This window comes from Macaca mulatta, chromosome 5 (genome assembly GCF_049350105.2).
Source record: "Macaca mulatta isolate MMU2019108-1 chromosome 5, T2T-MMU8v2.0, whole genome shotgun sequence".
NCBI classification, from domain to species: Eukaryota; Metazoa; Chordata; class Mammalia; order Primates; family Cercopithecidae; genus Macaca; species Macaca mulatta.
Genome location: NC_133410.1, coordinates 62,767,867 through 62,785,296, shown reverse-complemented (window position 1 = coordinate 62,785,296; position 17,430 = coordinate 62,767,867). Strand labels below are relative to the sequence as shown.

At 39.8% G+C, this 17,430-nt stretch overlaps 1 long non-coding RNA gene across 1 annotated transcript in view; it reads right to left on the bottom strand.

Annotated features, from left to right (window-relative positions):
• Nucleotides 1-5,917: 5,917 nt before the first annotated feature.
• LOC144341165 (uncharacterized) overlaps nt 5,918-17,430 on the bottom strand; it is a 53,604-nt gene continuing 42,091 nt past the window's right edge. The window contains exons 2-4 of the long non-coding RNA XR_013417942.1: nt 12,092-12,217; nt 6,994-7,052; nt 5,918-6,055 (exon numbers count right to left, since the gene is read on the bottom strand). This is a non-coding gene — a long non-coding RNA (uncharacterized LOC144341165). The remainder of the gene's footprint in view (nt 6,056-6,993; nt 7,053-12,091; nt 12,218-17,430) is intronic.

Below are 17,430 nucleotides of genomic sequence, written 5' to 3'. Positions count from 1 at the left end.
GGCTCTGTCTTAAAAAAAAAAAAAAAAAGGTATCGACTTTAATCTTGGGCACTTTAATGTGCAGGTTTGCTTCTTTGGGTTTTCTGCCGCATCCATAATTCTTCTGTGGCAGTTGGGAATGTATTTCTCATTTAGCATTACAAGCCATCTATTTTTGCAAAATGTTTTATAAATATGAACTTAAAAAAAAATAAGCCCAGACACTGTGGCTGACACGTGTAATCCCAGCACTTTGGGAGGCTGAAGTGGGCGGATTGTTTGAGTGCAGGAGTTTGAGACCAGCTCGGGCAACATGGCAAAACCCCATTTTTACAAAAACTACAAAAATTAGCCTGGCTTGATGGAGAGGGCTGTAGTCCCAGCTTTTCAGAAGGCTGAGATGGGAGGATTGCTTGAACCTGGGAGGCAGAGGTTGCAGTGAGCTATGATTGCATCACTGCACTCCAGCATAGGCAAGAGGGAGACCCTGTCTCAAAAAAAAATACATATACCTGTGTAAAAACACATATACATATATGTAAAAATACATATACATAACATACAATACATATACATAAATTATATATAATAAAATATGTAAGGAGTTTATGTTTGAAGTTGATTAATTAAAAAGGGTCCTGGATTTTTCAGAGTGTGTACTTTTTTTTATTTCTTTTTTTTTTTGAGACGGAGTGCCGCTCTGTCACCCAGGCTGGAGTGCAGTGGTGAGATCTCAGCTGACTGCAACCTCCGCCTCCTGGGTTCAAGTAATTCTCCTGCCTCAGCCTCCTGAGTAGCTGGGATTACAGGGGCCCACCCCCGTGCCAGGATAAGTTTTGTATTTTTAGTAGAGACAGGGTTTCACCATGTTGGCCAGGCTGGTCTCGAACTCCTGACCTCAGGTGATCCCCCTGCCTTGGCCTCCCAAAGTGCTGGGATTACAGGCGTGAGCCACCGCGCCCGGCCCAGAGTATGTACTTTTAATATTGGTTTCTATTTTGTTCTACCTATCACACTCTATGTTAGGTAGACAAAGATAAAGACCCAAAGAAGATATTTATTCAATTCATCATTATCCAGGCTAATGGACGAGTTACTTGCTATACCCATTTTGCCGGTGTTTGTTTTTATATTTTCCATGAGTTAGACAGGATTGATATTTTGGCTGAGGAAGTTTGACTATCGGCTATCTATGATGAAAAAAGTAAATAAGAAATAATGAGCATTGCAGCAGACGGTTTTGTTTTCTATTCTGCTTAATGATGCCTAAGAATTTGAAAGCAAGATTTGCTATGGATCACCCTATTTCTATTTCTCCTCCTACTGCACTCCCCTAGTTCCTTCCAACAAAAATACACTTTTAAGCATTTTTCCATACATTAACAGGCAAAAGAATGTCTATCTAGCAAATAGGCCTAATGACTAAATATACATTTTTAAGAAAAATCAGTGAAAACATATTTATTTAATCAAGTGTGAGTCTCAGGAAAATATATGTACAGATAGGATAGGTCTTCTTTTCGTCCCATTACTTGCAAAAAATCTTGATAAGTAAAGATAGGATTCTAGAAACTATTAAAAAATATATTCGGTGTAAAAAAGATAGCATGAGGAAAGAACTGGATGCAGGAGTACTACTGTCTCATAAAGGGGTTCTAGAGGTTAACCAACACATGTGGGCCCTCAAAATGCATCAAGCCATCTTTGAATGTACAATTAGCATTCATTCATTCATTCATTCATTCATTCATTCATTCATTCATTATTTATTTGCCAGACATTAGCCAAATGCCCACGAGGTGACAGATTTTTTTTTTCCATGTAAGAATACAAAGTTGAATAACAGAGCCCCACCCTCAAGTAGTGCATAGCCTCTTTAGGAAGACACATGTACATCAATTAGTAAGTGTAATGAGTTGCTTAGAAGTCTATGCAAGGTGTAGGGGGAAGTGGTAGAGTTTGTTCTGAGAAGGGAATGATCAATTCAAGCAGGCTGGAGTTTGTCTGAGAGGAGCACAGGGCATTAGAATCTTGGAAAGGCTTAAGTAAGATATCTTGTATAGATTAAGTAAGAGTTGGAATGATTTCAAAAAAATGATTAGTGCAACAAAAGTCAAAAATAAATACATTGAATATCAAATTTTTAAGATGTTATGCTTTAATTTAGGGACACACCGAGGCCTTCTTCACTCAGCTCATACTCATTCTAGCTCCCGTAGAACCCCATCTGGGTGCTAGGAAGAGCTTGGTAGTAAAACCTTAAGGAGATATTTTTATGAAAATCTCTGGCACATTAGGAGAATACACCATTGCTGCTTTGGGATTGGTATAACAGGTTTGTTTTTTGTTTTTTGTTTTTTTTTTTTTTTAGATAGAGTCTTACTCTGTTGCCCAGGCTGGAGTGCAATGGCATGACCTCAGCTCATGGCAATCTCTGCCTCCCCGGTTCAAGCGATTCTCCTGCCTCAGCCTCCCGAGTAGCTGGGATTACAGGCACGCATCACCATGCCTGGTTAATTTTTGTATTTTTAGTAGAGATGGGGTTTCACTATGTTGGTCAGACTACTTTCAAACTCCTGACCTCCAGTGATCTGCCTGCCTTGGCCTCCCAAACTGCTGGGATTACAGGCGTGAACCACTGCACCCAGCCTTGTATAACAGTTTAACATTGAAGTCATGAATAGTTATTCCCTGCTTTGGTGAAATCGTGACATGCCTCTGGGTGCTTCTCTGGCAAGGCTGTGATCATCATTACCCATGAGACACCTCCTAGGAAGGAGAGAGGGTGTTTGGGGTCTGGTAATCACCAGGCATTCCTATCGCAAGCCTATTACCTGCCCGAGGCAGGGGAAATATGGGACACATATGCAGCAGTGTGAGGGCATCAGTAGCTGTAGAAGGAACATATCGTTTTGTGTTCTGAATTTTAGACCTGCTGTTTCATTCAAAATCCTAGTCAGAATGATCTGTAAGTATCATCAAACCTTCAAGTACTATGATGATAAATTCAAATTTCACCAAAAAGAAGTGCTATGGGCCCGGTGTGGTGGCTAATGCCTATAATCCCAGCACTCTGGGAGGCTGAGGCAGGAGGATTACTTAAGCTCAGGAGTTTGAGAGCAGCCGGGGCAACATAGCAAGACCCTATCTCTCTAAAAACACAAAAAATTAGCTGAGCGTAGTGGCACGTGCCTGTAGTCCCAGCTACTTGGGAGGCTGTGGTGGGAGGATCACTTGAGCCTGGGACGCCAAGGCTGCAGTGAGCGGTGGCTGTGCCACTGCATTCTAGCCCAGGTGATAGAATGAAACCCTGTCTCAAAAAAAAAAAAAAAAAAATGTAAAGAAAGTGCTATGATTTGCTCATAGAGGCCAGGTTGCCAGCAAGTCATCATATGTCACTGTCTGGAGACAGACTCCCCTGTGAGTACGGTTTAAGTGTCTGCTGAAAGCAGTAAGAAGGTGTGAAGTGTAAGGACTGTTGGGGCTGTGTCTCCCACAACAAAGAAATGCTGGCAAGCAGTTCTCCTGCCTGTGTGCTGCCAGCAACACCCCTCTCTGGAGGGATTAATATGTTGATCAGCCCTCTGGAGGGTGGAGACCTCTCCAGTGGAAGAAGTCTGGCTAATCCTTTAGTTTCTCTGACAGCAGGTCTGAAAGGATCCCGTTGCCAGGAATCAAAGGCAGTTGTTACCTTGACAGCAGGAGTGCAGCATGCGAGCATCTCTCCGGGTCCCCATGTGATCTGTCACTGTGACGCTATGTGTTTGTACATGTGCGAGACTCCAGAAGGTAGACTACCCACGAGTGTCCCATATACCCTCTCCTGGAGGCAGGGCTGGGTCTACTGGGGTCAGCGTGCACTGTCTCTGCTGTTCCTCTGATGTCCACTGATGGGACCTCTTAAGCCAGAGGCAGATCTCTCAGGGAAGACAGCATGATTCCTGATATGGGCAAAGTGCTGGGTAAGTAAGAATACGTCCACTTTCAACAAACCAATTGGCTGAAATTCTTAACATAGGACACATATAAAAGGATGAGTGTTTTCCCTTCCAAGTGGCCGTAAATGTTGCTGGACAATTCTCAGCATCACATTAGAATGGTCTCAGGTGTTTTCTCCATCAGTGCCTTTCTCACTTTGATTATTTTTGTCTTTCTTCATATATTCAAATACTTTGTAAACTGAGGATTGCTTGTGCTAATGGGCTCGTAAGTGTTCTGGGGTGAGTTGTGAGCACTTTTAGACTTGAGGCCGACTCTGGTGACTGTGACTGCCCAGCTCCTCAAGTCACCTGGGTTTGTAAGCCTACTAGTCCCTGCTTTAGGTATGCTGTAACCTCATCCCTTATACTTTCATTCTGCAGACTAAAATTCTAGCTATTACACAGAGTTCCATTTAAAACAGGCTCAGGTATTCGTGTTCATCACTGTTGGTAAACGAAGATATTCTCATCACAAAATATTCATAAGCAGAAATATTTAATCAGTTGCAGTTTCTTCCTCCACCTATCCCTCTGCTTCCTTCCTTTACTAAAACTCCTCTTGGATTCTGTATCTTAGAGGGAGGCAAAAACATCAGGAAGAAAAATCTAATTCAAACTTGTGTTTTATTTGATTATATATTTTTCCTCTGAAGCACAAAGTGTTTCGGAAACATGCATCTTTCACAGCAGCAAGTTACTGTGACATGAACATCTCTGCCTTTCCCACCCTGAGAGTACAAAAGCATTCACATCTGAATGGCTCTGCATCCTAGCTACCCATTATGATTCTTTGTGGGAGTTCCTCTCCTCTGTATATTTGTGGAAATTCCCCCACAAATTATTTTTCATTTATTCATGCAGATCCTGGGCTAGAGCTCACCACTGAGATTCCTAAACAGGGTTGCCACAGATGCCAAAACTGGAACTGTGCTGTTGTGAATGCAGTCCAGCTGCAGATCCCAATGAAAGCTGTGATGCTGTCACTCTGGTCTCACTGCTGCTGTGCTGGTGCTGGCACTCCACACCCCCGCCTTGGTTGCTTTGGAGTAGCTCTCACCTCAGGCACCTCAGCCAGTGATGCTTTTGCGAAGTGAGAAAAAGGATGCTTCCTTGCTCTATGTTACAGTGATGACAAAGGGTTCTAGAACAGGGTTGGTTAGCCCTAAACCGCGATGAGTTAGATCCCAGAGTGCTTTATTCTGAATTGAACTGCACTGGTCTTGCTGCAGCCAGAGCTACCACTTGGAACTAATCTAGTTGGAATTCTGATGTTGCATCTGTCTTTGAACCCAGGAATCTAGGACTTTGCTACCACCGGCACCTTGTCATTTGGGATTCCTGCCAATATCCTGGTCAATTCTGTTTCTGAAAATAAAAATAGAATGTTTCTTTCTTTGCATTTTGGAGTGGTGGTAAGGCTTGTGCCCCAAAGTTTCTAGTTGTAAGACAGCTGTTAATACACACAGGGCCCAAACATATGGCTGGAATGCCTGGGTCCCCAGTGTCTGTGCTTTAGCTGCTAAATTCACTGCCTTTCAACCCTTAGGTTCTTTTGCTAAATGTACTATCCAAATACCTTGCCCTCTTTGGTAAATTTTCTGTTGTCTCTCTTTATATCTTACTTATTTTGCTTCCTCCAACTGTATACATGTTAAACCTAATTTGGGTCAGGATTTAATTATTTCCCCAGGAGCATCTGTAGTATCTAGCAATTCAGTTTATTCCAATAGATTCTGTACTATAGGGATGAAGGGGATGGGTTCTCTTATTCTCCTTAACTTGGATGTATCTGAGTCTCAGCTCCAACCTAACCGAAGTGCTCTGCGTTTGTAGCCAGTTATAGTTCAAGTTTCAAACACGTTATTTGCAAGTAACTCTCCCCCCACCACTATAGAACATTCTATCCTCTCACCATCTTCCTTTGTCTTCCTACTCTCAACCATTACTTTGACATCTTCCTCCTCCCTTGCCTGCCTGCTAGAACAGCCACCAAATTGCTGCATGTTCTTGGTGTTTATCAGTGGTTGGCACAGGGAACTCTTCCGTCAGTGTCTTTCCTATAGTCTTCTTTTTCCTCAGGAGGAGTATCTATTTATCTACATAAAACAATCAGAGAATTATGTTGAGAGAAACTAATTCAAACATTGGGGAAACAATAGAGATTAATATAACAATACCATGTAGCCACCACTTACATTTTGTAAATGTTAACATTTTCCCATTATGCTTCAGATTTTTTGAATTCAATACCTTACAGATACAGTGACACTGTGTGTATGTGACTCCCCGAGTCATCTATTTACTTCTCCCTAGCCCATAACTCCCTAAGTCCCCCAGAAATAATCATTCATTCTTGAAATAGGTTTTTTCCTTCCCATAATTTTTTTTTTTTTTTTTTTTTTGGAGACAGAGTCTAGCTCTGTTGCCCAGACTGGAGTGCAGTGGCGGGATCTTGGCTCACTGTAACCTCCGCCTCCCAGGCTTAAGCAATTCTTGTGCCTCAGCCTCCCGAGTAGCTGGGATTACAGGCACACGCCACCATGCCCAGATAATTTTTGTATTTTAGTAGAGATGGGGCTTCACCATGTTGGCCAGACTGGTCCTGAACTCCTGACCTCAGGTGATCCACCTGCCTCGGCCTCCCAAAGTGCTGGGATTATAGGCGTAAGCCACCATGCTCAGCCCCCATACATGTTTTAATACATTTTATATAAGTGCGTATGCCCAAATAATTATATAATATTATTTTATAGGTTTAAAATGTAAGTGTATGATATCATTCAGTGCATCACATTTTCCAACTTTTTTTTTCATTCAAACTTAAGTTTTTTTAGATTTTTTCCTTGTTCATACATTAGATGTAATTCATTCATTTAAACTACTGTAGAGATTATATTTGACACTATACTCATTTCTCAATTGATGGGGCAAATAGCTACTTTAAATTCCCTTTTTTCCCACTCTTCCAACTCTTGCCTTATTACCTCTGAAAAGTTTCATTACTCCCTCCTGATTCTGACAGAAGCTGTCTTACCTTATTTGTCTCCAATGTTGAATGAAGTAAACTGATACCTGAAGTGACAGACAGGGCAGCTAAAGGACAAGAACAGATTCCAAAGTTATGAGTCCTGAAATGATGACCTGAAGATGCTCTAAGGGTTGAAATGAGGTTGGTGGAGATGCTGTGCCTGGCACAGCGAGAGTGTGGGGATCTGGGGTAAGACAACCCACGCTTGAATTCCAGCTTCACTCCGTTCTAGTTGCTTGAATTTTCCTCTAAACCTTTTAATCCCCACCCCCCATCTCAAGGTCCTAATGGATAGTTTATGGAGTTGATTTGAGGGTTAAATGAAATAATTCCTATAGAGCTTGTAATGCATTGCCTGGCATATGGTAAGCATTCTGCTCTTCTTTGTTGTGGTTATTCGTTTAGTTGAATGCAGACTCTTCTATTTTGGTAGGGGGATCTATGTAAGATCTACTTCTGCCTCTTCGCTGGAACTGTCTCTCTCTCTCTCTCTCTCTCTCTCTGTCTGTGTGTGTGTGTGTGTGTGCGCACTTATGTGTGTTCAAAAAGGGATGAGGAGGGACTAGCTACAAAGCTCTTATAACCATGAGCTTATATGGAAGACCATCTCACTCCTGCTTCAAAGGCAAGATGGACTTTTTGATGTGTCGAGGATTCGATATTAATTCAAGGGAATTGTTCAATATCTTAACATCTAAGAACATTATTAATAATGGGATGTAAAGATTGCCTTGAAATATAGTCTATAAAAATAACGAGTTATTTCACTACATTAAACACAGTCTTAAATGGTCTTTGCATATGTATGTTTCAACTTATCTGCAACCTCCACGAACCTATTCAACCCCCTATTTAAACCCACCCCAAATGACAGTTTTTATTAAGAAATAAAAATGTATATATTCAGATAAAGGTAGTGAGAGGCTATCAGTTTGGGAAGGGGGAGACTTTGTGACCTGCAAGATTTTAGTGACTCCATCTTCATTCTTAGAAAAACTGTTTTGTATTACTGCTCTTTGTAGGCATTATGCAGCCAAAACACACAGACGCTATTGAAAGAAACAAAGGTTGTTCTTTGCTGGGAAAAATGCTAAAGGTAGAATGGGAACCTCTTCAGAGTGCCTTTTTCTTCCGAAATTATTCTGAAACAATTAGTCAGGGTTGTTCAGAGAAAGGCTGTTTCAAACGGCTCTACTAACGCAAAACTGTGATGATTGTAGCCAGGGACGCAGAAGGAAGTCAGGCCAAATAGGGGTACTAAGCACAAGGAGAATTCACACAGAAGGCGTTCATGTTGAGGACATTTTTGTTTGTTTTTCTTTCTTTCTTTTTTTTTTTTTTGAAATAGTCTTGCTCTGTCGCCCAGTCTGGAGTGCAGAGGTACGATCTCCATCTTGGCTCCCTGTAACCTCCGCCTCCTGGGTTCAAGCGATTCTCCTGCCTAAGCCTCCCAAGTAGCTGAGATTACAGGTGTGCCCCACCCTACTCAGCTAATTTTTGTATTTTCAGTAGGGATGGGGTTTCACCATGTTGGCCAGGCTGGTCTCAAACTCCTGGCCTCAGGTGATCCACCCACCTTGGCCTTCCAAAGCATTGGGATTACAGGTGTGAGCCACCCTGCCTGGTCAGGAAATTTTTTTTTTTTTTTTTTTTTTTTCCCTGAGCCAGAGTCTCGCTGTGTTGCCCAGGCTGGAGTGCAGTGGCGCAATCTGGGCTCACTGCAAGCTCCACCTCCCAGGTTACGTCATTCTCTTGCCTCAGCCTCCCAAGTAGCTGGGACTACAGGCGCCCGTCACCACGCTCTGCTAATTTTTTTGTATTTTTAGTAGATACAGGATTTCACTGTGTTAGCCAGGATGGTCTCAATCTGACCTCATGATCTGCTCGCCTCGGCCTCCCAAAGTGCTGGGATTACAGGCGTGAGCCACCGCGCCTGGCCTGGCCAGGAAATATTTTTAAACGAATGCCGTGGATGAACTGAGGAGGCGGTATTGGTTAAGACCCAAATTCTCTGGTAGCCAGCAATGGGTCATAGTCTACTCACAGTTGGCGTTTCTATGGACATTCTGAAAAATTAACGTCTTTCACCGGGACAGAAAATAAAGAGATACCATCTTTGGGAAATACTACATGTCCCTATTAGGACCTGGCTCCTAGTATTAGTTTTGTACTCATTTTGCAAAACTGCATGTATTCTGCAAAGATGTCTCCTAAATATGACAGTATCTGTAATAACAACATTTTTTAAAAAAACTGAGTTTGTTCTTTTTTACTGCATTTTTTTCTGCATATTAAATCTTTGAGAACTGTGTTGGAACTATATTGCCTTACTGAGTAGTAACATTCTGTGTAAGCCAAGAGTGGCACGCAGTAATAAAATGTAGCGGCCATCTTCAAGGGAGTTTTATCCTTTGTGGTATCAAGTACCAGACTATGTGTTAACAGACCAGTAACACATAGAATTACTACTCATAGTTACTACTCAGTAAGTGTGTAACTCAATAAGGCGATATAAAGATGACATTTATTGAGGGATGCAAGATAATGTAAACATGTAAACAGGAACTGGCAAACTGTTCAGTAAGGATCACGGGACCGCAATTTCTATTCTAAAGCTCATTTTAAGTAGCTTTTCTTAACTTAGAGAATTAAAATTCTTATGGTTGATGGATTTCAATAGATTTCTCTTTCTATACTTCACTGGGATTCTATTTTTCCTACATTTTCTTATAGAAACTTTTTCATGTTGACAGATATTTTAAAAATGAATATTGATATTTACATATTTCAAACCCTAGTAAGAATTAGTAGATCAATTTATAGAAGTTCATAAGGAGATATTTGTTGAGACAGTTTCCTACACATTTTCTAGGAAGAAATATTTGATTTTAAGTATTTTGGAGGTTACTGGGAATTTACACATCATGTTACATCAGAAATAACAGTGCAAAAATAGAATGCTGAGAATAGAACCTGAAAGGAGGGCAAGAAGAAGAGATTCTTACATGGGTTTAGGTAATTTGAGGTATAATACTCTCACTAAGAGTTTTTATATTACTTGAGATACATCAAATAATTGTTATTTTTCTTTTTACAGATACCCACAATTGTGTTATAATTTCCTCTGGTGATAAACCTGAGCACCGATGCTTGACCTATTGTAAGTAAGAAAGTCATATATGGGCCGGATGCAGTGCCCCATGCCTGTAATTCCAGCACTTTGGGAGGCCGAGGCTGGCAGATCATGATGTCAAGAGATCGCGACCATCCTGGCCAACATGGCGAAATCTCATCTCTACTAAAAATACAAAAATTAGCCAGGCGTGGTGGCGTGCGCCTGTAGTCCCAGCTACTCAGGAGGTTGAGGCAGGAGAATTGCTTGAACCCAGGAGGCAGAGGTTACAGTGAACCTAGATGGCGCCACTGCACTCCAGCCTGAGTGACAGAGCAAGACTCTGTCTCAAAAATAAAAATAAAATAAAATAAAATAAAGTCATATATGGCAAAATCCAGTCTTGTATTTTGACCTCTTTTGTTTTTTCTTTTCTTTTTTTCTTCTTTTTTGAGACAGAGTCTTGCTCTGTTGCCCAGGTTGGACTGCAGTGGTATCATCTTGGCTCACTGCAACCTCCGCCTCCCGGGTTCAAGTGATTCTCTTGCCTCAGCTTCCTGAGTAGCTGGGACTACAGGTGCGCACCACCAAGCCCAGCTAATTTTTGTATTTTTGGTAGAGACAGGGTTTCATCATGTTGGCCAGGCTGGTCTCGAACTCCTGAGCCACCTGTCTTGGCTTCTCAAAGTGCTGGGATTACAGATGTAAGCCACTGCACTGGCCTATTTTGACCTCCTTTCTGTCTTTACTTAAAATAAAAAATAAAAATAAAAAAAGATTTAAATCATAAATGGTTAGGGATAGTAAAACCTCTTTGTTCTGTAAGTGAATATCCTCACCTTGTTCTGCCTAAGTTTAGCTTTAGCAGTTTAAACTCCCAGAGTTCTTCTTGTGATATTGTTGCGTACTCAATAAATCATTGCTATTGTTGTTGTTGGTAAAATAGGTGAAAAATGAATGTGGAGATGCGTTTTCCCCCTTTGTGACTTGATATTAAAATTTTTCTTCACAAACCATTATAGGGACCTACCTATTTGTTGGTCTTACAATGGTGGGTCATTTTGCAACCTATTATAATTTGCTCCAAATAAAATAGTTTTTATCTTCAAATAGAAACACATTGGAGAGAAGTAATGAGACACCATTTGGGATTGATGGCAATTTTAAATGTTCAAAAAATGAAGTCACAAAAGCAGTAGAACAAAAAGCCTCACCCTGGCTCATTAGATTATTTAATCAGCAGTTGGCGTTGGCACCAGATCATTAGCCAGACTGTTAAAAAAAAGTGCTAGGGGCTGGTAACCCTGTCCTCTGTGGGGAAAAAAATCTAAAATATGTCCCTTATTATACCTTTTGGTACACAGATTTCCCTTATGAATTTCTGATTAGAAGAAAATATGAGGATATGGCATTGTAAGCCATGAGTGGCATACAGCCATAAAATGTAGTGGCCATCTTCAGGGGAGTTTTATCCTTTGACTATCAAGTTTTGTATTGTCAGGGTGTCTTGTCCTGCCTGGTTCAAAGCACCCATGGCTCACATATTGATGATCAGAGAGAGAGAGATTCCAGGGAAAATGCATTGGAAAAGTACTTGTAAGAGCTTCTGCAGAGTGGAGTGGCATGTACAGATCCTTCTCCAAATATTAAGCAGTGTGTGTCTATTTTTGGCATCACATTATAAATAGGCCTTCTGCTTATTGCGATACAGGAAAAATACTTTCAAGGTGATTTACATTTCAGCTCTACCATGTTGTAATATTTAAGGCTGCAGTACTTTTATAGATAATGCTAATTTGCTGGTGAGGTTTATTAGCTTTGTGAGTCTCAGCTGGTAGATGCAAGGATCTGTAGTTAGGCGAAGCTCTAGGATTTTCTCTGACAAATCCCAATACGTTAACAGGAAATATTAGCCACACACAGTATGATTGATAAAGGTCTCTACTCCTTGTTTTTTAAAAAATATACCATTTCACAGTTTTGGGGGATTACCAGAAGCTGGACGTTTTGTGTGTGTGGTTCACGAGTCCTCATTTTTCCAGGACAAGAAAGGGCTCTCTCTTCTCCTGCAGTTTCAGTGAAGCTTCAGAGCCAAGCTCTACATTTTCCAAGGGGCGTCTGTTGATTTTTGTTAAATATATACCCATCAGTTTCAATGGACAGGCTAAAAGTTAGGCATTCATTAATTAGGTGTATTTTTTTAACTTATGGAATTAGACTTCTTTCAAATTGTTGATCAGTAAAACTGATGATAAGTAAAACCATATGTGTTAGTTTTAAACACTATACAACAGCAGCATCCTGTTTAATCAGCATAATCTTTTCAGAGAACACTATGTTGAAAAAGGGTTCTGAACTTCTCATGGTAAGCATTTGGGATTTGGAAAACTTGGATCTCTTTCCCTACTTCTGTGTGAAGCCATTCTCTACCACTCTTTGGTAAAATGCAGTAGCCAGAAAACTGTAAGTAAAACTCTATATCCTGGAAAAGATCAATGGGGAGAACATTTGGTCACGTAAGAGCAGAGATGAGTTTCAGGAGGGATGAAAGGACAGATGGCCCTGCAGGGTCTGCCAAGATGTTCAGAGGCCCCAGGACAGCCAAGACAACAAATGGACTGTGCTCTCCCTGTTACGTGGACAGCACCAGGGTGGGGAGTTCTGGTTATTTAGCAAAAGACTTTGCTCCAGGATTAAGAAAATGTAGGACTTTCTAATTAGCTGCTTCCTGACAATAGCTGGGTTTTGTGATCTTTGCATCTGCTGCGTTTTGCTCATTTGCTCATCTGCTCATTGACTGCATAAGTTCTGTTTAGATGGTATTTGATTTTTGCTGACTTCCCTCATATAATTATTAATACTTCTTCAGTGACTGATAAGGTCTAGGTACTATGTTAGGGCTAGATATATAATAGTGAACAAGAAGGGCATGGCTCCTACTGTTATAGAGCTTATGGTCTAGTATGGAAAATGAAAATGAAACTAGTTGTAATAATGCATAATGAGGGCTATAAAAGAGAAATTGCAGAGTTCTGTAGGTGTACATAGGAGGGAAACCTAAGATAATCTGCAGGTCAGAGAAAATCTCTCGGGAAGGGATATGTAGTCTGAGACCTGAAGGATGAGTAGAAGTTTGCTTATAAAGATTCCAGATAGAGAAGATGGCATGTATGAAGTTGTTAAAGTAAGAGAGATTTTTATATATTTGAGCAATTGGAGGGTAAAGTGGAGAGAAGGATAAAATGGAGGGCCTGGAGGATTTTTGTCTCCTTTTCTCCCTTCCTACACTCTAGGATATAGGCAGGCATGAGGAAGGCCAGGAGAGGGTTTTGGTGGGACAGAGTTTAAATTTTGGCAGGAGGAAGTACTTCGCTGGGAAGTGGGAAGTATGTCTTTGGAAATGCATCATAGGGACAAGGATTGACTGACTCACAAAGGTAGAAAATAAGGTTAGATTAGGGTTGAATTCTCTGCATGGTGCGGCTGGAGGGTAAAGTGAGGAGGAAGCAATTTGGGAATCAATAGAATACAGTAGTAGCTAGGATAACCCAGATGGTACCTATAGAGAAAGCAGAGAAGACCCAAAACAGAACTTTGGAAAACACTGACGTTTAGTTGACAGGCAGAGAAGCACTGCAAAGAAGTTGAGAAGGACAGTTCGGAAAGAGACAGGGAGAGCTGGGAAACTGGGGAATCACAGAAGTGAAAGGAGAGAGTTTTTCAGGACTGGGGCTTGCCTCGGGCACAAAATTTAAAAAAGTGACAAAAAACTCAGGAATTGAGATAAATAATATTTTAATGCAATATTTTAAAAAAGTCAAAGTTAATGCAAAGATGAACAAAACATCACATTTTTAAATAAAAATGGGATCCAAATTACTGAATTTTATTTTTGCTGCAAGTTCCAATATGGTTGACAGGACACTGTGGAATTTATATTTAGAAGTCTTATTTTTCTAAGTTTGATATTTTGTTCATCTGGAAAGAAGAAATAATGAATAATGTTAAATTGTGGCTGAGAAGTCAGTCAAGATAAGGACTGAAATGAGTCCATTGGATTTAGGGACAAGGCATTGTCATTGGATCTTTTGTCTACCTTGTCTTAATAAATTGCAATGGAAATTATCTTCCTGTCTCTGTGAACATAATCATCACCTCCAAAAAAGCTGAGTTCTTTTATGAATGAGTGGATTGTATAACTATAAACTTATATTTTTGTTCACATTTTTATTGTGACAAAATACATATAACATAAAATTTGCCATCTTAACCTTTTTGCTTGTTTGTTTTAGGTTCAGGGGTACATTTACAAGTTTGTTACATAGGCCAACTCAGGTCACGAGGATTTATTGTACAGATTATTTCATCACCCATGTACGAGGCCTAGTACCCAATAGTTATTTTTTGTGTTCCTCTTCCTCCTCCCATCATCCACCCTTAAGTAGGCCCCAGTGTCTATTGTTTCCCTCTTTGTGTTGGTGAGTGCTCCTCATTTAGCTCCCACTTATAAGTGAGGACATATGGTATTTGGTTTTTTGTTCCCCTGTTAGTTTGCCAACGATAATGGCCTCCAGATCCATCCATGTTCCCGTAAAAGACATGATCTCATTCTTTTCTGTTGCTGCATAGTATTCCATGGTGTGTATATACCACATTTTCTTTATCTATCTGTCACTGATATGCATTTAGGTTGATTCTATGTCTTTGCTATTGTCAATAGTGCTGCAATAAACATTTGCGTGTGTGTGTCTTTATGGTAGAATAATTTATATTCCTCTGGGTATAAACCCAGTGATGAGATTGCTGGGTTGAATGGTAGTTCTCTTTTTGTCTTTTTAAGGAATCACCACACTGCTTTCCACAATGGCTGAACTAATTTACACTCCCACTAACTGTGTATAAAGTGTTCCCTTTTCTCCACAATCTCGTCAGCATCTGTTATTTTTTTGACATTTAATAATAGTCATTCTGACTGGTGTAAGGTGGTATCTCATTGTGGTTTTGGTTTGCATTTCTCTAACAATCAGTGACATAGAGCTTTTTCTCATAGGATTGTTGGTGACATGTATGTCTTCTTTTGAGTTCTCTGTTCATGTCCTTTGCCCACTTTTTAATGGGATTGAATTTTTTCTTGTAAATTTGTTTGTTTCTTGTAGATGCTGGATATTAGACCTTTGTCAGATGCATAGTTTGCAAATATTTTCTCCCACTCTGTAGGTTGTCTGTTTACTCCGTTGATAGTTTATAGTTTCTTTTGCTGTGCAGAATCTCATAAGTTTAAAGATCCCATTTGTCAATTTCTGCTTTTGTTGTAATGGCTTTTGGTATCTTTGTCATGAAATCTTTGCCTGTTCCTATGTCCAGAATGGTATTATCTAGGTTGTCTTCCGAGGTTTTTATAGTTTTGTGTTTTACATTTAAATTTTTAATTCATCCTGAGTTGATTTTTGTATATGGTATAAGGAAAGGCTCCAGTTTCAATCTTCTGCATATGGCTAGCCAGTTATCCCAACACCATTTATTAAATAGGTAGTCTTTTCCCCATTGCTTGCTTTTGCTGGATTTGTTGAAGATCAAATGATCATAGGTGTGTGGTCTTATTCCTAGGCTGTGTATTCTGTTCCATCAGTCTACGTGTCTGTTTTTGTGTCAGTTTTGGTTACATGCTGTTTTGGTTACTTAGACTTGTAGTATAGTTTGAAATCAGGTAGCATGATGCCTCCAGGTTTGTTCTTTTTGCTTAGGATTTCCTTGGCTATTCAGACTCATTTTTGGTTTCATGCAAATTTTAAAATAGTTTTTTTCCACACAAAGAAATGGACATAATAACCAGCTAACAATACAATGATGGAATCAAATCATACATACCAATACTAATGTTGAATGTAAATGCATTAAATGTCCCACTTAAAATGTGCATAGTGACAAGCTAGATAAAAACAAGACCCAATGGTGGGTTGTCTTCAAGAGACCCATTCCACATGTAATGACACGCATAGGTTCAAAATAAAGGGATGGAGAAAAATCTACCAAGCAAATCGAAATCAGAAAAAAGCAGGGCTTGCAATCCTAATTTCAGACAAAACAGACTTTAAACAAAGATCAAAAAAGACAAACAAGGGCACTACATAATGGTAAAGGGTTCAATTCAACAAGAAAACCTTACTATCCTAAACACATATGCACCTAACACATGAGTGCTCAGATTTATAAAGCAAGTTCTTAGAGACCGACAAAGAGACTTAGACTCCCACACAATAATAGTGGGAGACTTCAACACTCTACTGACAATATTAGATAGATCATTGAGGCAGAACGTTAACAAAAATATTCAGGATCTGAACTCAACATTGGACCAAATGGATCTGCTAGATCTCTACAGAACTCTCCATCCCTAAACAACAAAATATACATTCTTCTCATTGCCACATACTCTAAAATCAAACACATAATTGGACATAAAACAGTCTTCAGCAAATGCAAAAGAACTGAAATCACTCCAAACACACTTTTGTGATAAAAATAGAAGTCAAGACTAAAAACATGCTCAAAACCATGCAATTTCATGGAAATTAAACAACATGCTCCTGAATGGCTTTTGGGTAAATAACAAAATTGAGGCAGAAATAAAGAAGTTCTTTGAAACTAATGAGAACAAAGATACCAGAATCTTGGGGACACAGCTAAGGCAGTGTTAAGCGGGAAATTCATAGCACTAAATGTCCATATCTCAAAGTTACAAACATGTTGAAATTAACAACCTAACATCACAACTGAAAGAATTAGAGAAGTAAGAGTAAACCAACCCTAATGCTAGCAGAAGACAAGAAATAACCCAAATCAGAGCTGAACTGAAGGAAATTGAGACACAAAAAACCATTCAAAAGATCAATGAATCCAGGAATTGGTTTTGTAAGAAAATTAATAAGATTGATAGGCTGCTAGCTAGACAAATAAAGAAGAAAAGAGAGACAATCCAAAAAACACAATTAGAAATGACAAAGGGCACGATAAAGGGCATGTTACCACCGACCCACAAAAATAAAAGTAACCATCAGAAACTACTATAAACACCTCTATGCACACAAACTAGAAAACCTAGAAGAGATGGATAAATTCCTGGCTACATATATCCTCCCAAGACTGAACCAGGAAGAAATTGATTCCCTGAAGAGACCAATAATGAGCTCCAAAATTGAATCAGTAATAAGTAGGCTACCAACCAAAAATAGCCCAGGACCAGATAGATTCACAGCTGAATTCTACTGGGTATACAAGGAAGGACTGGTATCATTCCTACTGAAACTATTCTAAAAAATTGAGGAGGATGG